The sequence below is a fragment of the Equus przewalskii genome, unplaced genomic scaffold (genome assembly GCF_037783145.1).
Source record: "Equus przewalskii isolate Varuska unplaced genomic scaffold, EquPr2 ChrUn-3, whole genome shotgun sequence".
NCBI lineage: Eukaryota > Metazoa > Chordata > Mammalia > Perissodactyla > Equidae > Equus > Equus przewalskii.
This window is the reverse complement of record NW_027228751.1, coordinates 2,816,403-2,840,752: the sequence shown is the minus strand read 5'-3', so window position 1 is coordinate 2,840,752 and position 24,350 is coordinate 2,816,403. Positions and strand designations below refer to the sequence as shown.

General features: G+C 38.7%; 1 long non-coding RNA gene across 4 annotated transcripts in view; it reads right to left on the bottom strand.

Annotated features, from left to right (window-relative positions):
• Window positions 1-9,033: 9,033 nt before the first annotated feature.
• LOC103549730 (uncharacterized) overlaps window positions 9,034-24,350 on the bottom strand; it is a 54,778-nt gene continuing 39,461 nt past the window's right edge. The window contains exons 2-6 of one of the 4 annotated variants that reach the window (XR_544597.2): window positions 19,268-19,371; window positions 17,915-17,993; window positions 15,771-15,987; window positions 13,209-13,310; window positions 9,034-9,394 (exon numbers count right to left, since the gene is read on the bottom strand). This is a non-coding gene — a long non-coding RNA (uncharacterized lncRNA). The remainder of the gene's footprint in view (window positions 9,395-13,208; window positions 13,311-15,770; window positions 15,988-17,914; window positions 17,994-19,267; window positions 19,372-24,350) is intronic. The other 3 variants (XR_011536858.1, XR_544596.2, XR_544595.2) reach the window with 3 other exon arrangements.

Sequence of the window (24,350 nt, the reverse complement as noted above, 5' to 3'; positions counted from 1 at the left end):
TGCAACAAGGTTATGCTGGCTTCTTAAAATGAGCTGTAAAATGTTCCTCCTTTTCCTATTCTCAGGAAAATGTTGTGCAACATTGGTATTATATCTTCCTTAAACATCAGAAAGAATTTACCCATTACGTCATCCAGGTTTGGGATTCTCCTTTTTACCCCTAGCTTTACTGAGATACAACTGATGTGTAACATTGTATAAGTTTCAGGAGTACAAGATAGTTATTTGATATATGTACGTATTGTGAAATGATCATGACAAGTTTAGTTAACATTCATCACCTCACATAGTTACAATTTTTTTCTCGCCATGAGAACTTTTAAGATGTACTGTCTTAGCAAGTTTAAAATATACAGTTATCATGCTGTACATTACATCCCTAGAACTTATTTATCTTAGAACCAGAAGTTTTTCCCTTTTATCCATCTTCTTCCATTTTTCCCACCCCTCCCCACCCATTCCCACCTGTGGCAACCATCAGTGTGCTCTCTGTTTTACAAGTTCAGTTTTTTAGATTCCACATATCAGTGAGCTCATACAGTATTTTTCTTTCTCTTACTTAATTCACTTAGCATAATGCCCTCAAGGTCCATCCATATTGTTGCAAAGGACAAGATTTCTTTCTTTTTTATGGCTGAATAATATTCCATTGTATATGTATATCACATTTTCTTTATCTATTCATCTGTCAATGAATACTCAGGTTGTTTCTATGTCTTGGCTATCGTAAATAATGCTGCTATCAACATGGGGGTGCAAATATCCCTTGGAGATAGTGATTTCATTTCCTTTGGATAAATACCCAGAAGTAGAATTGCTAGATCATATGGTAGATCTGTTTTTAATTCTTTAAGGAACATCCATAGTGTTTTTCATAGTGGCTGCACCCATTTACGTTTGTACCAGCTGTGCACAGTGTTTCCTTTTCTCCACATCCTCACCAACACTTGTTTTTTTGATGATAACCATTCTAACAGGTGTGAGATGATATCTCATTGTGGTTTCGATTTGCATTTCCCTGATGATTAGTGATACCGAGCACCTTTTCCTGTATCAGTTGGCTTTCTGTACACCTTCTTTGGAAAAATGTCTATTCAGAGTCTCTGCCTATTTTTTAAATTGGATTGTTTGTTCTTTTTTTGTGTTGCATTGTATGAGTTCTTTATATATTTTGGATATTAACCCCTTATCAGATATATGATTTGCAAATATTTTCTCCCATTCTGTGGTTTTCTTTATAGGAAGATTTTAAATAACAGATTCAACGTGTTGGCAGATGTGAGACTATTATGATTCTACTTCATCTGTCTGTTTTAATCAATTGTCTTTTTGAGGAAATTATGTTATCAAAATTATCAACTGTATAAAGTTCTTATAATATCCTCTTTTAATCTTTTTGCTGTTCATAGGATCTATATGGATGTCTTTTTTAAATTACTGATACTGATAATTTGTATTTTTTTACCTTAATATATTTTTATTTCATAAGTTTCAAGCCTACAAAAAATTACTATAATAATTAAAGAATTTCCATATCTTCTTTACTCAGATTCCCTAATTGTTATTTTTCCACATTTGCTCTCTGCTTCCCTACACACACACACACACACACACACACACACACACAATTTCTGAAACGATGCCTCATCAATGTAAATACTTCAGGATGAGACTACACAAAATGAGGACGGTTTCCTACTTTACCACAGTACCATCCTCCCAATCAGGAAGTCAATATTAATATAACACTATTACTCAATCCACAAACCCCTTCAAATTTTACCTACTATCCAAACAACGTCTTATTTTCTTTCTATTCCAGAATCCTGTGTGTGTGTGTTGCACTTAGTTATCATGTTTATCAACCTCCTTCAATCTTCAACAGTTCCTCTTTCCTCTCTTCATGTCTTTGACAATCTTAAAGAGTTCAGCTCTTTCATTCTGTACGGTGGCTTTCAAACTTAGCCTATCTCACATTTTCACATGGCCAATTCAATGGAAAACCATAGAATTAATGCTGTGGTCTTGTGGTAGTCTGAATAATGCACCCCAAAGACATCTATATCCCAATCCTCAGAATGTGTGAACATGTAACTTGACGTGGGTCTTTGCAGATGTGGAGACACTTGATACCCTGAGGCACTTGCTTCAGTAGGCACATCAATGCAATCAATCACAGGTAATAATTTGATTCAGTGTGACACTACTGCACTCCATAAATTACTAGTATGCCATTGACCACGGTCAGAAGCTTGGCACTGAGTTCAAGCCCAAGGATGCAACCAAACCAATCTCAAATTCCATCTCAGAGGGCTTGTTTCTTGCGATGATCTTGGTTTCAATTTCTGATTCAATCAGGGTCCAGTTAGGAGGTAAATATCACAAGTAATTTTAAAAGTAAAAATATAATATGAATAACTGTTAATTAAGTATAAAAATTGTTCACTAGGTATAGGGCAAAAAATGGGTACAGGAAATTATTACTGAGGTAGAAACTACAGGAAGCAGCTACCACCTCTAGGGATGGGAGAAGTGATAAGGTTGAATGATTAAACTTAAAAGCTTGGATAAGCTGCCCCATGGAGCTGTAACCCACACTTCTGAGGAGCAAACACTGTTCAATTGGTGCTAGCATCTCTGGGTTCCATGGAGGGGCACTTAGGGCTGGGAACAAGACCTCTGAGGAGCAAGGCTGTCCTCACGAATCTATCGCAGTTTCTGAGATGTACCTCCACCCTACTAAATATGCTCAATATGCTGGCCACAGAATGTTCTGTGACTTGAATTTGCCCGTGAAACAAATGTCAATCATGTGTACAAAGAACAGCTAAACTGGGGAATTACTGTCTTCTAGTCAAGAATAGAAAAATGATGACAGATGGGGCTGAGTTTTACGAGATCTGTGAGTCTTTTAAGTGATTGCTGCCACATCTAGCTGAAAATAGGGTTTCAAGCAATTAGGATTTTATTGTTATCTGTGCTTAATTTTCCCAAGAGAGAAACTAAATAAGCTGTTTGCTTACTCCATAACTGCCCTTCAAGGCCAAAAGTTGTTTTGCTTTCTTGTCTACTTTAGTTTTTTTTAAAAGAATCATCTTTATAAACATCGGGCATTTATCTAAGTGATGTGAGTGACAAGACAGCAGGAGTGACAGTCCTAAGGCTTAACCAGAATATACCACTTGCACTCCCTCCACTGCTAGAAGCCTGGTCCAAGCTACCAGCATCTCTGACTCGAATTAATGATTTAGCATCCTAAATGTTCTCCATTTCTACACACTTTGAGTGTACTTAATTTGTTCTTAATATGGTCACCAGAGTGATCACATCATGTTAAAAGCTATGGTCACATCTCTGCTCAAAGCATCCTGATGACTTCCCATCTTACTGAATAAAAGGCAAAGCTGCGGTGATAGTCTTCAAGGCCTCAGAAGACTTACGTATATCCCCTCCATCCTCAGGCCCAATGACTGCTATCTTTCTGACCTCACTTTCAACTTTTTTCCCCTCACTCACCCAGTCACAGCCACACTAAACTTGCTGTACGTCCACCAAGCCAGGCACGCTTGCACCTAGAATAACCGAACACACAGTTCCCTCTTCTGGAATGCTCTCCCTAGATATCTGCATGGCTTCCCCCACCCCCAACCTCCTTCAGAGTGTTACTCAAATATCTTTTCAGTGAGACTTCCTCTGTGATTCTAATTAAAATTTCAACACGTACACAGACACCCTGTCCTTAGCCCCTTGCTGCTTTATTGTCTGATTCCTCCCACTAACATCTGAGTTCCAGAAGGGCGGGGATTTCCATCTCTTTTGTTCATTGCTGACTTCCCAGTATCTTCCAGATACCTGACTCATAGTAGGTCATTAACAAACATTTATCAAATTAATAATTAGATGAATGGATGATATATAATAAACCCGGGCATTTTAGCTACTCATTGGTGGATTGGAAGCAAGCCTCTTCATGTCTTTGGACCTGAATTCATTCCTCTGTAAAATAAAGGTCATGATATTCCCATCTAACTCACTGCCTTTTCACCATTGACAGTGAATTCATGTTTAAAAGGCCTTTGACTTTCTGAATAAAAAGCACTGAAATATGAGATGCTCATATTTATAGGTAAAATTGAAAACAGATTTGGTCTCGGAGTCAGAAGACCTGGTTTAAGGCATGGATGAGTCATCTTGAAAATCGCTCCCTACTTCAGATTAATAGAACAATGACCTCCCTTCCTACCTCACAGGATTGCTGTGAATTTTGACAGTGAACATGAAACATAATAGGTATACAAACATGTTTCCTTTCTCTTTATTTCCCTGTCAGGCCAAAACAAAAGTTACAATAGTTAACTTTTTGTAACTTTAGTTAATGCTAAGAACATCAATAGGAGCTACTATTGCTTTGTCTCTGAGTGGTTAACTTAATTCTAAAATACCAAAGTTTTAGTTCCACATGGGTTAATTAGTTTAACTCAGTTTTGTCACTACTGACTCCAACCACACCTTGGCCATACATGGCTATCAATAAAGGCTGTCTCAACCCAGACCTTTGTTACACTACTTTAAAAGGAGTTTAAAGGTTCAGGTTTTGATGATAATTGGTTCAATGACACTATACTGCCACTAAATTACTTTTGCTATTAATTATCTCTGTAAGTGTTAAAAGACTTATTCGACTTATAGGACCTTATCATTGACTTTCAGGAGCTCATGGTATATTAGACTTATATAAAAAGAAGCGCACAGTACATAGACTAGTTAGAACAAAGTTCTTTTAAAGCAGTTTGTCTGATTATTTGATTCTTTCTAGACGGGGTTCCCTGTGTCACATAGCAGTCTATATGGCATCTATCTGTTCATCAGGAGTCCTCTGGAGAAATCCATACAGACTCACACATCACAAGAAATTCAACCCCATTTATAATCATTTTTCCCATTATTGATTATGAGATGGCACTCTGCACTTTATATAGACTTTATACAAGTTATCGACATTTTTTTCACTGGCAGATCAAGTCAGGAAACATTTTCTGGCAATATAGCAGGGTGGAGGGGTGAGAGAAACTGCATGCATGTCAGGAGCTGCGAATGACCAGAGGGATAGGCCAAAAGTATAAAGATGTCATTTAGAGAAATCTTTCCAATATCTTTCTCTCTCTCTCTCTTTAATATTAAATCATAACAGGTGGTATTGAAGAAATCTAGCTCTTAGGGGGCTCTGATAACCATAATGATCTTATCCATTTGTTCAGTATTTAAAATTTATAAAATGCCTTTACATATATTTATGTAATTAGAGCTGCACAAGACTTGTGCAATAACTAGAGCGGTTATTGTTACTCTTCCCATTTTACAGGTGAGAAGACAGAGGCATGGGGGCGAGAGGTGGCTTGCTGAAGATAGTGTATGGCTAAACGACAGGGCCTATGTTCAGATTATGAGGGGCTGGGAGGGAAGGGTGTGTTGCAGGAGTAAGTCCAGGAAAACCTGAGCTTTTGTGAGCCCCAAATGTGATCTCTTGGGAAAAACGACTTTGCCCAGAGAATTTAACAATAGTAAAGCAAACAATGTTCCAGGAATAAACACTGGGTCTATTTTTAGTCCAGTGGTATGCACAAGGCTACAGTAAGTCTGAAGGAATGTGTTTTGTATGATGAAGAATAAACTGAACTTATTTGGTACTGTTTCCTTTTAGCAGCTCCCTCTCCCTAGAGTCCCTAGGACCATTTGTATGTATTAGGGCTCTGTTACCTTGCGCACCGGGAAGAAACAAATGGTAAAACCAAAGGGTAAACGGGAAATGTCTTCTCTTTGGGGTTAAAATTGGTGCCTTAAAGCTCTTGGAGAATATCAGCCCTTCCACCTTTCCTTGCAGTTGCCACATGTGCAGAAGTAGAACGCTTCCACAGCCACAGTAGCTGCTATAACCTAACAGATGTAGTTTTCACACTGAAGGGCGAAATCTGAGAGGTTGAAATGCAGCGAAAATTTTAAAAAATAAGTTATGAGACCTAGATTCTCGACCCATCTTTCCCGCTAATTGTGTATGCTTGAGTGATTAATTTATTCTCACTATTCCTCCACGTGTTTTGTTTTGTTTTGTTTTCCTACAAAATGAGGTGGAGGACCAGGGGTTGAGGGAGGGAGGACAGTGAACCAAGCAGTTGCTTGATTCGGTTTAAGATGTACCACTATAATTCTGTGATAGGTTGTTTTGTGGAAAAACTATGGGATGGAGACTGGTCCGTTTGTCTAAAATTTAAAGTAGCAACAATTTTCTGAGTTGCCTGTTTGCGATGAGCAGAGATACAGTCTTGATATCTCTTCATTCACTGTTCATACTCAATGAAACTGCCTGTGCCTTCTGAGGAAAAGAATATATGTCTGATATATTTCTGGTATGGTCTTCCCAGATTGTTAAAGATGAGTACAAACTGGTTATGGGAGCCCTAGTTTTATACTTAGTAAGTCTGGGAACAATAATGACTGGCTTGAAATTTGCCATGTATGTTAGTATAGAAATATACTACACTTCTTGAGAGACTGGGGATCAGCTGGCAAAGTCTATCTGAACAAAGAGGAGCATCAGGTAAAAGAGAAAGTCATTAAACAGAAGATGTGCCCAGGCACGGCATCCTGCCTCTTCAGTCTGCTGAGACGCTGTGACCTCTATTTGATCAACTAATCAATCAATACAATAGTGTGTTGCACACCATAAATACACCGGAGTTCTGAGGAAGAGGACATGATTATGGACAGGCATCATTAGAAAAGATTTCAGAGAAGAGGTGGAATTTAAGAAGGAACTTGAAGAATAGGAGAAAATGCATAGATGGAGAAAATGAGAATGCTTCCAAGGTGAAGGACGGCATGAGCCCAGATGTGAAGAACAGAATGTCTCTGTGAGCACTGGGGCAGAGCAGGTTAGCCAGCATCAAAAACTGAGTGGAGAGCAGTGGAAGGCATGTCTGGAAAGACAAATTAGGTTGAGACTGAGGATGGTTGAGGAAAGAAATTTGAACTTGAGATTATACAGTTCAGGAGGTTGCAACCTGGTGACCCATGAGTTGGAAGTGACCTGCTGGTCTTTTTTTTTGGTCCAGAGGATTTTTTTAAAACTGGATTTGAATGCAGTAGGCTGGGCATCTGTTATTCTGTTTATCACAGTTTCCATCACTTTTTTTTAAATTTTATTTTTTTAAGATTGGCACCTGAGCTAACAACTGTTGCCAATCTTCTTTTTTTTTCTTCTTCTTCTCCCCAAAGCCCCCTAGTACACAGCTGTATAACCTAGCTGTAGGTCCCCCTGCTTGTGCTATGTAGGGCACCGCCTCAGCACAGCTTGATGAGTGGTGCCATGTCAGCGCCCTGGATCCTAACCAGAGAAACCCTGGGCTGCCAAAGTGGAGCACACAAACTCAACCACTCTGCCACGGGGCTGGCCCCACCATCACTTTTTAAAAACTTTTTATTTTGAAATTATTTGAAAAGAGTTGCAGGGTCAATAAAGTACTCCTTCATATCCTTCATCTAGACACACATACAGAGACATCTATTTTTTTTATAAATCATTTGAGAGTACACTGCAAATATAATGGCCCTTTACTTCCTAATAATTCAATATATATTTCCTAAAAACAAGGACATCCTCCTACAAAACCATTATACATTGATCAAATTCAGAAAATTTAGCATCAATATAATAATATTTACTATACTGCCTATATTCAAATTTTATGTCCTCTATATCATTTTTTCCTCTACTTCAGGATCCAGTACAAGATCTCTCATTCATTTAGTTGTCTTGACTCTAATTCTTCAGATTTTTATGACCTTGACATTTTTAGGGAGTAAAGGTCAGTTTTTAGAATGTCCCTGACTTTGGATTTTTAAAATAGTTCTTCATGGTTAGATTCAGGCGATGCATCTTGGGCAGGAATACAACATGGGTGATGTTTTGTCTTTTTCAGTGCATCATATCAAGAGGCACATGATTGGTGACATTAACTTTGTCCCATTATTGGTGACATTAACTTTGATCACTTGATTAAAATGCTGTCTGTGAGGTTTTTCCATAGTAAATAACTATTTTTTCTCTTTGTAGTGAATAAGTGATATGTGGAGAGATGTTTTGAAATTCTATAAGGATCCTATTCCTCACTCAAGTTTTGCCAAATAGCTTTACCATCTATTGATAATTCACGAGCAGGCTATTTCTTTGCTTTAAAAATTCCCAATGGCAGCAGGATTCTTTGGAAATCTCTATGTGAATAATCCTACTACTTGAAAATAAATATTTAAATCAATCAATCAATATTTATTTCCAGTCTCTAAATCTTTTATTTATGTTTCTTGACCTACTGCTGGCTAGGACTCAAGTACAATGTTGAATAGAAGGAATAAAAGCAAATATCCTTGCCTTATTTTGGATCTTAGGGAGAAAGCATTCTGTCTGTTCACTGTAGGATTTTAATAGATGTTCTTTATCAGAGGAAATTTCTTTCTATTCCTACTTTTCAGAGTATTTCATAATCATAAATGGGCATTAAAATTTCAAAATTTTATGCCTCTACTGAGATGACCATATTTTCTCCTTTATTCTATTAAGATAGCAAATTAATGGTTGATTATTAGTAGACCAAACTTGCATTACTGGGATAAAACTCACTTGGCATTGATATGTTTTGCATTTTATATATTGCGTGATTCAATTTTCCAATATTATCTTAGGGATATTTACACCTATGTTCATGAGGAATATTGATCTAACACTTTCTTTCCTTGTAATAAATATACTTGGTTATTTACATCACAGTTTTGCCGACCTCAAAAAACTAGATATGAAATATTACTTCTTCCTTTATTTTAGGAAGTGTTTGTGCAGAATGGCTTTATTTCTTCCAAAAATATTATAGAATTCACTTATGAAGCCATCTGAGTCAGAGGTTTTCTTTGGGAGAAGATTTTTGATAACAAAGTCAATTTCTGCTTCAGTTATCTATTGCTGTGTAATAAAGTACACAAAAATTTAGAGGTTTAAAACAGTAACAATTTATTATTTCTCACATCTCTGTGAATTGGCTGGCTTGGTATGGGCTCACTGATAGGGTTGCGTTTACCAAGAGGGTTCGCTGAGCTGGGAGTCCCAAGATGGCCTCACTCCCAAGTCTGTCAGTTGGTGCTGGTTGATGGATTAGTCTTGCCTTCCATGTTTTCTTTCATCCTGGGAAGTCTCAGAAGAGTGTTGCAAAAGATTAAAGGTGGAAGCTGCAAGGTATCATAATGTCAGGCCTCAGAAGCTGCGCACCATCATTTCTGCCACATTTTATTGATCAAAGCAAGTCACAGGGCCATTCCAGATTCAGGAGAAGGGCAAGAGACTCTGTTTCTAAATGGGAAGAGTAAAGGGACATGCAGAATGTAATGAATTGCTGCAGCCAGCTTTGCAAACAATCTACTGCAGTCAATTCAGGACAGAACAATTCATATCCCTTCCACATGCAAAATATACTCACTCCTCTTTCAGACCCCCAAATTCTCATCCAATCAGAGCATCAGGCTTAAAGTCCATGATCTCCTAATATAAATCTGGTCCAGATATTGGTGAAGTATCTTGGATGTAGTTCTCTTAGCACAGAGAACTGTGACCTAAAATGACATTATCTCTGCCCAAACATACAAGACAAATGTTGAAAATGGGTAGGATATTTGCTATAGGAATTCCTATTCAAAGGCAAAGGACAAGAAACTCATAGAAACACTGGTGTGTAGCAGTTCTCACCTCCAACCATGCGCCTGTTGTTAATTCCATCTTCTACAGGTGTACAGAATGTTCCTTGATTAGGGCCCAGTACTAATCCCTGAGAGGAGTTCCCTAACCTATGGTTCTTCTTATCTCTTGGTCTTTCCCTCTGAGTGTTGATCTTGCCCTCTGAGATACCTTTCTTTATTCATAAGAAATGATGACTGTGTTTGCAGCTGAGTAAGTTTTTCAGTGTACTTTCAGCCTGTAGAAAGTTAGGGGTTCAGAGAGCTCTTGCATTTTGTGTTGTCTTTGACCCTTCTTAATTTAATCTGTGTAGCTCGAATCAGCTCGTTAAGCTGTTGATCAAATTGATGGACACAGCAGGTAGGTCTGCTGTCTCGGTGAACACAGCAGGGTGGTCACAGGTGAGCTTAAAAACTTTGTGGGCTTTCTATGTATCAGGTTATATCAGGACAACGCCTTTACGATTCTTAGAAGGTCTTTTGCCTAGTTAAGAGAGTCTAGCTAGTATCACCTTAAATACTTCAAAGGATTCAAACAAAGAGTTTTACAGTCTTGACCTTAATTTTATCTATAACATGAGGCCATTTCTTACTTTGAGAATCTTATGCTAGTTTGAGACTAGACATGTGAAAAAGTTTCATTTTCCAATCTAATACATCCTGGGTCCTTCATATTTCCTTTAAATTCTGTTTGGAAACTGTTACTGCTTTAGATTGTCTCTCTTCTCACATCTTATGCAGCTTAAAACAAACAAACAAACAAAAAAATCAATTGATACTTTCAAGCTTCTACTTAGAAAACTTCTTACCCTTGCTTTGTTACAGTCAATTCTTCACACAAAAGACAGAACGATCCTCGTAAAAGTTCATGGCGGTGGTCCACCACTAACTCAAACGGTGTTTTGAGAGAGTTAAAAAAAGCTGTCTCTTCCTTAAGACATTTGCTGACATCTAATGGAGAATTATAACAAATATACCTATCTATGATGGCTACAAATGTGAATGGCAGTTCCTAAAGTTGTGCACTGCAAAATTTGCATAACTATACTACTGGCTTTGCGTTATTCCATGCTCAAAATCTTCTGATGGCTTCCCTTCACAGTTAGACAACAATAATATTAGAAGTCCTTACCTTCCTGTATGCAGAATATATAAATAGTTCCTACAAACTAATAATATAATGGGCAAAACACTTGAATAGACCCTCTAAAAAGAAGGATATAAAAATGGACAAGAAGCATGTGAAAAAGTATTCAACATCATCATATGTCAGAAAAATGCACATTAAAACTACAATGAGATCTATGAACCCACTAGAATGGCTAAAATGAAAAAAGACTGGGTTACATGGGTGAATGTATTTATCAAAATTTATCTAATTCTCTACATAAAATCTGTGTATTTCGCTGTATATAAATTTTGCCTCAATTAAAAAAGAATCTGCCTGGGTCCAACATGATCTTTCTCCTGACTGCCTCTCTGATCTCATCTCCTAGCTCACAGTGCCCCAAGCAACATGCCCTTCTTCTTCCTCAAACCCACCATATATACTCGCCCATTCTTTGCATCCGCTCTTTGCCTGAAACACTCTTCCCAAGATAGTTTCATGGCTTGCATCCTAGCTTTTTTCAGGTTTCTGCTCACCCGTCATCAGGTGAGAGATCTCTGACCACTCTCTCAGAAATTATATCTATTCCTCCACTTATCCTTGGATGCTATATGACTTTAACTTCTTTTTCTTCTATAATGTCTGAATTATGTGTTATTTGTTTATTTTCTTCTCAAACTAGATTGTATGTTTAATGATGGCAGGGATTTTTGTTGTTGTTCATCACTGTATCCTCAGTTCTTAAAACAATGTCTGGCATAGAATAGGCCCTCAGTAAATACTTGTTGAATGAATATCTCTAATGTACTTCGAAGTACATTATCTCCTGGTCTAAACATTGCCAGCAGACTCTCTCCCATTGCTTTAAAATCTTTTCCTTGACAAACTGAAATGGCAAGCAATAGGATATATTGGAGTATATGAGGAAGCCATTTGGTGTAAACCTAATTTGGCCTGACTTTGTTTTTTCCAAAAGGGCCTGACTGTGGCCATTGAGCAGGCATTGCATATCTGCTTTAAAACATTTCCTATGGCAAGAACAAATGGCCTTAAGATAAAGGTGCAACTTCCCCCGACACTGGCATTTCCTTAAGGATAAGCATCTTTCCTTAGGCTAGGAACTGACTGCTGCATTCACCTTTGACCACTCAGCTCACCTGTGACCACCCAGCTTGAGACAACAGACCTGCCACCCTGCTGTGTCCACCAACACATCAGACCTACCTGCTGTGTCCATCAATCGCTGTGCCGACAGAGCAGTCTCACGACTATTGTAAAAGGGACATTTCAATCATACGTGAAACATCTTGTTTGGGGGTATATAACCACTTTGTGCACCCCACTTCTTCAGTGCCCTTTCTTCCTTCAGGAAGAAAGGCCCTGGGCCATGATCCTCAGATTTTAGCTCAGAATAAACTCTCCCAAATTTTCATTTATAGATTGGTTATGGATTATTTTCATCGACACCTATAAGACTGCATCTTATCTCTCTCTACAAGTGCCTCCCTTACCTGCAGCACCTAGGAGGAAATTGTTTTCCTGTGATAAAGTTGTTCCTCTAACCCATGTTTCAGACTATAGTTTTGCTGGTTAACTGTGTCCTTCCAGGCAGGTATGGGTCACGCATATGCAACTCAAGACCCGTAGATCATGTCCACTCTCAGTATCTGAATTCCAATTCAGCTGTGTAGCTCGAATCAGCTCGTTAAGCTGTTGATCAAATTCACTTGTTAAATTAAAATGACTGAAATTATCAGGTTGACCAGGCTTTGGTATGGCCACTCAATTCTTATCTGTTCAGTTTAAGATAGAAAAGACGGACAGAAACAGACATTCACATATAAAAATAAGTTAAAATATTTGAAATAGAAAAGGACCCAATATTTTCACTGGAGATGGAGAATTGGCCAGTGGCTATAATTGATGGAGAACTTTGGTTGGCCTTCTAGGGGTATGATTAGTCATTATTAGGAAAATGAATGGCTGCATAAGTACAGTACTTGTATTAAGTATTTTATGCTCAAGATTAAACAAGAGGAATTGTCCATAGAGTATTTATCTCAAGCACCTCAGGCTACTTCTCATTTCATAACTGGCTCTGGGATCAAGGAAGTGGGACATCAAATTGAATCTCTTTGTTTTGACCTAAACACCTAAGTTAGTGGCTCCATAAAGACAGATAATGGATCAAACATGGCACATTGTTTAAATAAATCAGAAAAATATTTACATTTGTTCATTTCATGGCATAAGTACATTCTGTGCAGTGCTGAAACGAAGTAGTTATAGTAATGGATAACAGTAGTGAATATTTGATTCAACTTACCAACATTTTCTGAGCATGTGTTAAGCATTAGGCAAGACATTGTAGATACAAAATGAACCAGATGTTGTTCCCAAGCTTGACAGGAACACAGGTGGAAGAGAGCTGTGACGTAAGACAGATACGTACACAAATGAGTATTACACTTGAAGTCAAACTTTGAAATACACCATAATCAAATTTAGTGTACAATTAGAAAATGCAAAGGCAGATTCCGTCTTAAATGTTTTCAGGTGGGAATTTCAGGCAGAAGGGATATCATCATGCAAAAGGGTGTACAGACAGGAACTTGCATGTATATTGGTGGGATGCTGGTGTCCTACTTCAAGAAAAACTTAGAATTGGAAGGAAGATATAACGAGAAGTAAGTTTGGAAAATTAAGCAGAGGGAAAGTTGATGGAGGGCTGAGGAGTTTAGACTTTATCACATTTTCCACAGAGAACTCCAAAAGTTTTCTGAGGGCAGTAATGACATGGTCAAATCTGTATAATAAAAAGTTACCTCCATAAATGCGTGTTGGTTGGACTATGGGTAGGAGAGAATAAAGGCAGTGTCTATAATTAGCTGCAGATCACCTAGAATGGTGATAGATCTATTACGTGTTAGCAAATATTCTATACTCAAAAGAGCAGAGATACGTTTATATGGGTGTCTTTATACACAGGAGGAGGCATTTACACACACACACACACACACACACACGCACACACGTGCACGTGCACGCACACACACACATACATTGGTTTGGCAGAGAATCAGCGAATCTGAGAGGTAGAATATTACAATGCTTAAGGATATGGGCTTTAGAATCAGATGAAAGAAAAGCCTGGCTCCTTCAATAGCTGTATAAATTTGCCTAAGGTATTTAAACTCTCTAATATAAAATTTAAAAATACTGACTTTACAGTTTTGTTAAGCAATAAATGTAATAACTTACATGAAGGATTGAATATAGTTCTGGCCTATTGTAAGAATAGCTGAGAGCTAACATTACCACTGTTGCCATTTTCACTGTTGTTGCCAGTTTGAGACCTATCCCAAGTCAATGAGTAATTTGGTAAAAGCATTTACCAGAAGCAGCGTGGGGTCTACAGAGTCAGGAAGATAAAGCCCGACTCTCCATGACAATAGTTTTGCCGACACAGAACACAGAATCCTCCAAAGACTGTTCCAAGTTTCATTCCCAGAAATTACTTCGATGAGTAAACACTTGCTGTCTCTCTTGCAGCTTCTCTATGTATCTACTAATTCATTAGGCTGCTCTTGCTCAGGAACGATCCTCAAAGCGCTGAACACACCAAAGTTTATCAAACAGATTGTTCCCAAGTTTATACCGTAACAGCTTCTATGACTCAGAGACAGCAGGCTACAGGGATTACAAGGGATTTTTTTACTTTTTTAAAACAAAATTTTAAAAACAACTTTAGCAGAAACAATAATATTTACAACAAATGAAAAACAAAATAAAGAACTCAGAAAAGATGATGTGGGGACTTTGTCGTCAGCTCTGGTTGTTGACTCACTGCATGCTTGGTTCCAAAGAGAGAGTAAACGAACCAACATATTCCCTGAAAACAGGGATCCATGAGAGCAAGACTGAAGACTGAAGAATCACACACTCAGCACAACACAGCATCATCCGAGGGTTTAATGAGTCAGAAAGCTTTCATTAGAACAGCCAATCTCTCACAAATCCAATGACATGGATATTGAAGAGAGCATTGTCCCGGGCTCCACTGTCACTGGAAAGGCCTGGTTCCATAATGGACATCTAGAGGTCTGCCTCCCAACTATCTCCCTCTTTACATGCCCCATAAAGGTACACAGATCTTGGATTCATTTCCTTCTCCCTGACTCCCATATTATCTAGGTAGACAGAGGTGAGGGGGTACTAGAGAGAGAGGACCTGAGAAATAAAGCCTTAGATTACATTATTGAATGTACTCTGCTGAATAAATTTCCTCAGAATAGCAACAGTGAAATATAGACTTTTATCCACTGATAAATCGTGAAATAAGTGAGAACTTTTGTAGCTTTAAAACTCTTCCAATTATTTTTCTTGGGAAATAGGCTGTGGCCTTGCTCCTTTCACCCGTCTCCACTTTTCGAGCCTCCTGCTCTTCAACAGTCCCTCACGCGTCGGGGAACTCCATTCAGCCATCTATCCACTGACTTCCAAGCATACCCAATATACTTGTTCAAGCACCCTTGCCCGGAATTCTCTTTTTCCTCATGATAACCTGTAGAAATAATTCTTTTGACGTTTCACCAAGTTCCCTTCTCCTCCAAGAAGCCTTCCCAGTTGCCTCTTTTGCCTTTTAAACATTGCTATAAGACTTTGCTTCTAACATATTAGCTTGACATCACTTTGCTTTCCTAAATATCTAATTCCCCAAGCATATTGTAAGACCCCAGGAATCAGAACCATGACTTTTATATTGCTGCATCTTCTGAAATGCCTGGCATAATGGTTATTGCATCAGAGTTGAGAATGCAAAAGCAAATCCTAGCTTTACTATGTACCACCTGTGTAAATTTAGGTATATTATTTTTTATTATTTTACCTCTGATTCCTCGTTCGTAAAAATGGATGTAATATCAATTTCAAAGCGTTGTTATGAGGATCAACTATGACAATATACGTAAAATACTTAAAATGACACTTGACCCATTGTGTGTGTTCAACAAATGGCAGCTTAAACAACTTCTGTGTTCTATACAGTTGAGGTGTAATAATTATCTTCTCCAGATAACTCACTCAGATTATGCCCTCGATTTGGCCTGCAATTAAAAGCAGAATAGCCATTTGAGAGAAAGCACACCTAAGCACTTAATGACAACTCTAATCTACAGGAAGAATAGCTCTTAATGTGACATATTGTTATCAAACCCACTTGTCTCTGTGAGCAATTTATGCTATGCGGCTAGTATTACCTGCTGATTCCTATGGAATTTATTGCGATGAAAAACGTTCCAAAAACTGGAAAGTCTTTCCAAGACACATTAAATAGTCATCTGAATAACTTAAGAAAATTTTTAAGAGGAATGTGAGTTTTGTTTCAGTCAGGTGAATTAGTGAGCTTTCAGGGTTCTTCCCAGCCTTGCGATATTGGCACCATTCTTAGGTCATGTCTTCCTAACCATATTATCTGTGACCTGGGTGAACTTCTATTTTAGATCACTTTGGTATGTAATCAGTAACTATTAAGATTGACCATCGGGCAAACAAATCCAATTAAAGTGCATTTAACTCCACCAAAACATTTTCAAATTATCCATATACCCCTTTAGTTACAGAAATTATATTGCATATTGCAATTGCATTGACTAAAAGTTGATTATTTTATATATATATATATACATAAAAAGGATATATATCTTCTTTTCTGAAAAAATGGTCACTCCTTCCTGAGTGATCCCATTGTATATTACACAAAGTTCTTTTACAGCGCCATCAATAGTTTATTGCTCCTGGGGGGCAGGCAACAATTAGTATTTATTCATCTTTTAATCCTACTCTTAGAGCCCAGCACAATGCTGGCCTATGGTAGATGGTCAATGTCTGTTCTTTCAATCAATTAATACATTTTCTTAGTTGTTCCTACTCCACCACTTCCTTGCTCTACGACTTTGAGCAAATCATCAGTCTCTCTGGGCTGCACTTCTGTTTCTTCCATGCAAAAGGAAGGATTTGAATCTCTGAAATTCTATAATTTTATGAAAATAATGAAACAGCATGAAAAGAGACATTAGATACAATGGGTTTGTCCTTAGGGGCACTCCTAGATATGTGTACAGGACAATGCTGGTGCTCAGCTTTCCAGATCTCACTTTCTTCTTGCCCAGATTATCTCCCTCAGTACAGAGAGTGACAGTGTTAATAAGAGCAGAGATAAAACCACCTTCTTTATTAGATCTGGGTGAGGGCAACAGGCCCCCGAAACATGCAGAAAGTCAGATCTGCCTTGGCTTTAATATGGTTAGAGAGCGTTACTGGACCTCACCCTCTATTTTTTTAATGGACTGATTACCAGGCCCAAGGATCAAAGACAACATCCTGTTGTTTATCTTTACTCTTTTACTTTAATGACTTCTGACATCCATCAGGGTGTCTTGGAGATCCAGATGGAGTTTTGATTGCCATAAAAGATGAAATGATAGAAAACTCATCAGGCTCTATAATGTCCTACACTATGAATCTAACGGGGGATGGAGAATCGCATTACCCTGGTTTAAAATGAACTCTCCCTAATGCTTATTTTTTCAGATAAGGAACCTAAGACTTAGACAGACAAACTGATTTCCTTGTCCTGGGGACTGGTCAAGCAGAAAAGCAGAGTTTCCTCAAAATATCAGGAATGAGCGTTTCCTCGGAAAAACACTGCTTGGTGAACATGAACCTTTGAATTCCATCCCCAGTGGTGCTCCTCGTGCAATCTCAGGTACTAATAACCCTTCCTTTCCTTAGAATCCTAACAGGTATAGAGGGATAAAAGGTAGAAAGAATCAGCTTTACTAATGGCTGTTCAGTAAAACACGAAATACAGAGCTTCTTGGTAAAGCTAGATTTGAGATTGCAGCCAGGATCTTGGGCCAACCTGGGACCATCTTAACACTTTGCCCTAAATGTGGACATCAGCATCAGTGGGAAGAGTAGGGTCCAATTTATTCGTTCACATGACAAAGAAGAAGCTGGAAAATGGTCCACCTTCACCAAATGGAGGAACATTTGCCTCGGTTCGTCTGCTTCATGCTGGATGCGAGATGTGAGAAAGCCCTGTGCCCTCCTATAAGACAAGGAGCAGAAAGTACAAAAGGGAAGGAGAATAAGAAAAGCACTCATAATGTCATTCAATTTAATAAACACATTGCCAAGTGAAGTTACCCCACAGGGCATGAAGCTCTCAACTTTCAAATCCTCCACTCCTGTTCCCTGAGTTGGAACAAACATGGGTGGAAAGAGACAGGAAGTGTCCACTCCAATACTCTGCTTTAAGGGGAGTAGAGTAAAAATGTCTCTCCCATGATATTGTAAAGAAGGAAGAATCAGCTCCTCCTTCTATAAGCTTTTAGTTTAGGTTTTCATTTCTCACCTGCACTATGGCAACAGGCCTCTTAATTAGTATGTTCATCATCATTCTTCTCATTTGTGTTTTTCACAACGTCAAGGAAGATTTTCCTTTTAGAAGATTAAATCATGCTACCAACATTCTACCAAACCTTCAATATTTCCTTGAAAAAGTCACTAGTTCTTTCTGTGCCTCAGTTTCCTCTTTTATAAAATGGGGAATGATGGTAATTGCTGTGTAAGGTTTTTAAGGAGGTTAAATGAATTTATATCATAAAGCACTAATAGGTGCTAGCTATTATTCTCCTCATTAGATTTATCTTCTTCTGCCTTGGCTCAGCTACTCCTGGTTCAGTACATGGCATTCCTGTCAGTTGGTACTATACTGCCACAGTTCCTAGAGTAATATGGGTTTGAGGCTGGAAGTACTTAGCCCATTCATTTACTTTAACACCACCTAATAGATCTTGTTGACCCAGGACACAAGGGCCCAGAGATGACCATTGGGTTTTCCAGTTGAGCCCTGTCTTTCTGCAAATGTGGCTTAGGCTACAGTGCTGCAGAGCGAACTCCTGATCATCTAAAACTGAGGTGCTAGAGAGAGAGCGTGACTAGAGACACAAGTTGCAGCTTTAACCTTTTAGAAACAATCACAGCAGCCATGAAATTATCATAAATGAGTGCAAAGAAAAAAAGAAAGCCAAAGACAAATATGTAAAGAATATATTACGGGCAGTGGCCTTTAACCACCTATATGTCTTGAACCAATCATGAATATTGTCTTACGTGTTCCCACAGTAAACTGAAGAGGCAGTGAAAGTGAGGTAGTGGTATAGCATTATAATTGAGTCATTGCAGCTTCGAGATTAAAAGACTTGTCCAAGGTCACACAGCTAGTTAGCTGCATAGCTACAAATAGAACCCAGGTTCCCTACACCTTTGCTAAAGAAAACCTGTTGAAGTGAGCTGTGATGGGACTAGAGAAAGCCTTACTGTGGCTGATGCAAGGGTGAAATTTCAAGCTTTGGTCTTTGGGAAGGCAATGCCTTTTTCTGCTCATCTCACCTCACGACTTTTAAGCTCTTGGCAGAGAGACCCTGAAAAAATAGAAAATATTATTAGTGTTAGAAAAGTGCCAATTCCAGCTAAGCTCTGTTGAGCCAGTAATTCAATGTCAGAGGATCCGTAGAAAGGGTAAGAATAAATAGCTTCTAAGGTTCTCTGAGCATTTGAATTTATGATCTATAAAACTCCATCCATAAAAGGGAAAAAAATTTGGCCATGTAAAAATTACAGACAAGTTCTGCCCAGGACTTAGTCATTAGCAAAGGAGTTTCTCATAAATGTAAAGTTAAGGGTATTTCTGGGTTTTTAACAGACCTAAATGTTTTAGGTATTATGGAGCCTTACTAAGTGGAAGTGACCATGTAAAAAAACTAGATTGTTACTATCCCTCACCTTATGAAGCTTAGAATCTAGAGGAAGGGAAATGTAAGTCTGGAAGTCGTCTAGTAATACAATTTAGATTTTTCTTCCCTGAGTTACCTTTATGGAAGACAATAAAATGTATACCAGATGAACTTAATCTTCTATCATGCCTATCAAACACCTTAGCTAATGTGTTCCTTGAATTAACAAAATCTTTCTCTGTGAGGTATGTGGGTTTCTCAGTGGAGCTGGAGTACGTAAAGAGATCCCAGAGCAAGCAATAGAAAATTTGCTTTGTCTTCAAGGAGTTTGCAATCATATCAAAAAAGGTTTGAGCTGGGTTTTTTTTTTCCTTTTTAAAGTAATAAAATTTCAATGGGGAAAATATGAAAAGAAAAACCATCATCCCAAATCCCACCACTCTTACACTCTCTGGCCAAATCTTAGTTTCTTTTGCTTATCCCTCCTTCTCTTGTGGATTCTTAAATATATCCGACCCAGGGCTGGCACTTGGACTTTTCGTCTTTTCTGTCTTCACTTTCTCCAAAGTGCATCTAATCTCCTGGCTTTAAGTGCCATCTGTATGGTGATGGCTCCCAAATTTATAACTCCAGCCTGGATAACTAGCTACCCCTTCAGTGTGACTCATCGCCCTCCTCAGCCTCCAGCAACCACTAATATGTTCTCCAACTCCATAATTGGTCATTTTGAGAATTTTTTGTAAATGGAACCATACACAATATAATCTTTTGAGATTAGCTTTTTTTCATTCAGCATAATTCCCTTGAGATCCGTCCAAGTTGCCGCATGTATCAATTGTCGTTTCCATGCTATGTATATAGCACTATTTATTTAAACATTCACCCATAGAAAGGTATTTGAATTGTTTTCCATTTTTGGCTGTTACAAATAAAGTTTCTATGAACATTCACATATACGTTTTTGTGTGGACATATATTTCCACTTCTCTGGGATAAATGACCAGAAATGTGATTGTTGGGCTGTATGTTAAGTTTCCTAGGAAACTGCCTAATTATTTTCCAGAGTAGCTATACCATTTGACATTCCCATCAGCAATATGTGAGAGACCTAGTTTCTTCCAGTATTTTTCAATTGATTTAACCAAGGTTACTTTTTTGGCCCATATTTAGCATCTTACATCTGTAAGATGAGTTTTCTACAAAACATTGAGTTTTCTACAAAACACAGACTTAGAAATGTCATTCCAGCCATTTCCTTTCTTCCACTCCCAACAGCCAAGTGTGCCTGTCTGATGCACCCAAATCCCTCAGGGTCCTACTTTCTACCAGGGGTCAGGAGCTAATCTGAAAACCAAATTTATAGCAGGAAGTGCTATGAGAATGCACCATGCTCCCCAGTAACATACTGGTATTTTGTCCGGGGATTTCTGGAGACAAACTTAAATAAGAAGAGATTTGAAAGGTGGGAATTTTAGTCTCCAAGGAAGCTAATTGGAAAAAGACTTTCTCTTGCTAAAAGAGAAGCACTAGACATGGACTCTAATTCTAGGTTTGCCACTAATTGTGTGAGTTTGGATAAGCCGCTCCATTCTGTGCCTGAGTTTCCTCACCCGTAAAAATGAAAGAGGCAGAGCAAATTTAATGTTCTATAATTCTAAACCACACCAATGCACCATCTGATTGAAAAATGTGAATCTCATCTATGATGAAATTCTTGCATGACTCTGATTGGAAGCGCTCAAAGATAGGGATAATTTGAGCATTGAGCGTATTTAAATGACGCCTAAGAGCCCTCTGGGGTGAGCCAATTTTCTGAGCACCTTTCTAATAAAGACATAAGGTGTTTTCACTGCTTCTTCCGAGAGCACAGTGTTGAAGAAATCCTCCACTTCTACAGGTTTCCTGTATCAGGATACTCTAAAATCTACACTCTGATTCTCTGATTGTTTTATTTCTAATCTAAATCAACATTGAAAATCAGTGATCAGGAATAAATCAGGACAGAATGAGACCACCTTTTCTAAGGTTAAATGGAGCTTGGGGGTAGGGAGGGAGCAGGAATGAGAGAGGAGGAGGAGGAAGCTGGTGAATAGGCCTGAGATGATTAATTAGCCAGTAGGCAGATACACATCCATCCAATAAGAACAGTATCATTAAGATTGGTTTATAACTAATTGCAAAAGCATCCTTGCTTAAAAGGAACTTCACACAAAAAAGTACATCACCTAAGCAATTTGGAAATCTGTTTCAAAAGATGTTTTTCTCCCAACCTGTCATCCCAAGACAAAGGAGCAAAGAATACTGTGTATACATGGAGGAAAGAGAAGGATGAAAGTAATATTCAGCCTAAGAATGCTGACATTCTGGTGCTGGAGGAGAGACAGGCAGAAATGTAGGTCCAAGAAATAGGTAAGTAGAAGTCTAAGAAAACAAATAGTGAGGAGTGATAAGGAAGAGCATTGTCAGAAAATCATGTTGACATTCAGAAAACTACTTGGTTAATTGGATCAATAAAAGTTTTACAATCTTGGATTTGAAAGGATTTGAAAGGTCATATTGCCAGCCACCTTCCTCTTTTTCCTTTGCTCAAATTTCTTTTTCAAGGCAATCGTTTATTTATTCTCCCATTTACTCAGCACATACTTTTTTGAGGTCTTACTATGGACCAAGTACTGCCATAGATCCTAACACCAAAGTGATTAAGACAGTGCTTTTCATCAAGGAGTTGTCACTCTGGTCCGGTCTAGTCTAGGATGGACATCCAAAGAAATATTTACAAAATAACGAGATGTGTTTTTTTTGAGATACGTACTGGGGGCTATTGAAAACAAAAAGGAAGAACACTTATTTTTGCCTGGGTGAGTGGGAAACCCACAGGAAGGGGATTTATGGTCTGGGTGGGTAAGACTAGAAAAGGCTTCTTAGTTAGAGGATTATTTAAATCCAGCATTCCCCTTGAGAGTCTAACAGCACCAGTTTTGTTGTCTGAGGCACAGAGCTGGGGTGGGGGTTAGGGTGTGTGGATCCTCAAGCTCTTAGACTGTCATCAAATGGCAAAACGTCCCCCTCTTTCTTTTTGTGTTCTTACTTTCCACACATTCAAAATTACTGTTGTTTTATGTTCTGTTTCATGTCTATTTTGCTTTTTAGCCAGGGGATTTACTTGATAGCAGCACCATAGAATTTCAGCGCTAGCAAGTATCTCACAGAATGTAACTGGAAGTGACATTTCCACTGAGGAAACTGAGGCCCAGAAAAAGATGGCAACACACACACTGGAATATTCTAACACGGTTGGGACTAAACTTCTAATTGAGTTTTCTTTCCATTACCCCTCTCTCCCCACCTCACTCCCTTTTTTTTCTTTTTCAGGCTCTGCTTATAACCTCCCAAGGGTGCTACATAATACTTGTACATTCAGGCTATTTTCATTCTCGCATAATTTTCCCATGAAGATTTTGTTGTTTCCTCTTTCAGACGTGACCCGAGGACCCCGGGCTGGCCTCTTTAACTGATCCCTATGGCACCTTAAAAGTCAGTCCTCCCCAGGGAGACACATGGCTCAGGATTGCTTGTCCCAGTTACTGCATTCCCACCAGCCCTGGCCCTCTCAGCAGAGTGAAAATGCAAATGACTTGCAATCCATGTTGAGGAAAATGTTTAACGCATGCAGCTAGTTTGGCTTCCTTCAATGCCATTTACAAACTTTGCGGTTTGAATCTTTTCATTGAAGAATTAATTGATGGTTTTGAATGTTATTGGAGAAGAAACCCAACTAGTTTCTCAGGATATCCTTCTGGGAAATTTTCAGCTTCCGGAAGATTGTACTTCAGACGGTGTCAAAAAAATATAAATTCATGCCCTTGAAAGAATTCAGCTGTGGGTGGGCAGGAGATGGATATAAATTCCAAGTAAACAGAGATGGCTTAATAATGGAAAAGCGGGGCTGGCCCGGTGGCGCAGCGGGTAGGTTCACACGTTCCACATCTCAGCGGCCTGGGGTTCACCGGTTCGGATCCCAGGTGTGGACATGGCACCGCTTGGCACGCCATGCTGTGGTAGGCGTCTCACATATAAAGTAGAGGAAGATGGGCACGGATGTTAGCTCAGGGCCAGGCTTCCTCAGCAAAAAGAGGAGGACGGGCAGTAGTTAGCTCAGGGCTAATCTTCCTCGAAAAAAAAAAAAAAAATAATGGAAAAGCCGTTTCCCCTTCTGTATCCTTGTCTTTCTCCAGTGACTTATTCAGAATTCTAAAGCCACAGCTGGTATTACACAGAGGCAGGAAAGTGTGGCTACGTTTACATGTGATCTGGGAAAGCCAAAAGTCCTCATCTGCTAAAAGTTTCTCTCTCCGTTGAACTTCCATCTGGTTTGGCCTGGTAAGTGTCTCTTTCAGATGTACATACCCTGAATTATGTAACCAGAACTCACAGGAGGAGAATACTAAAATGTACATTTGAGTACAGGTAAAATCACTAGCACAATGCTAGGCACAGAGCCAAGGTGTTTTGTGTATTTGATGATGATGCTTTATTCATTCATTTGCTGAATTAAATATCTGAACTCCCAGTTTACATCCAGCACTGCAGTTAAAAGATAAAGTAAGACACGGTCTCAGCCTTAAAGAGCTCACAGCCCCAGCGGAGGGAGAGCTTTAAAAACAGAT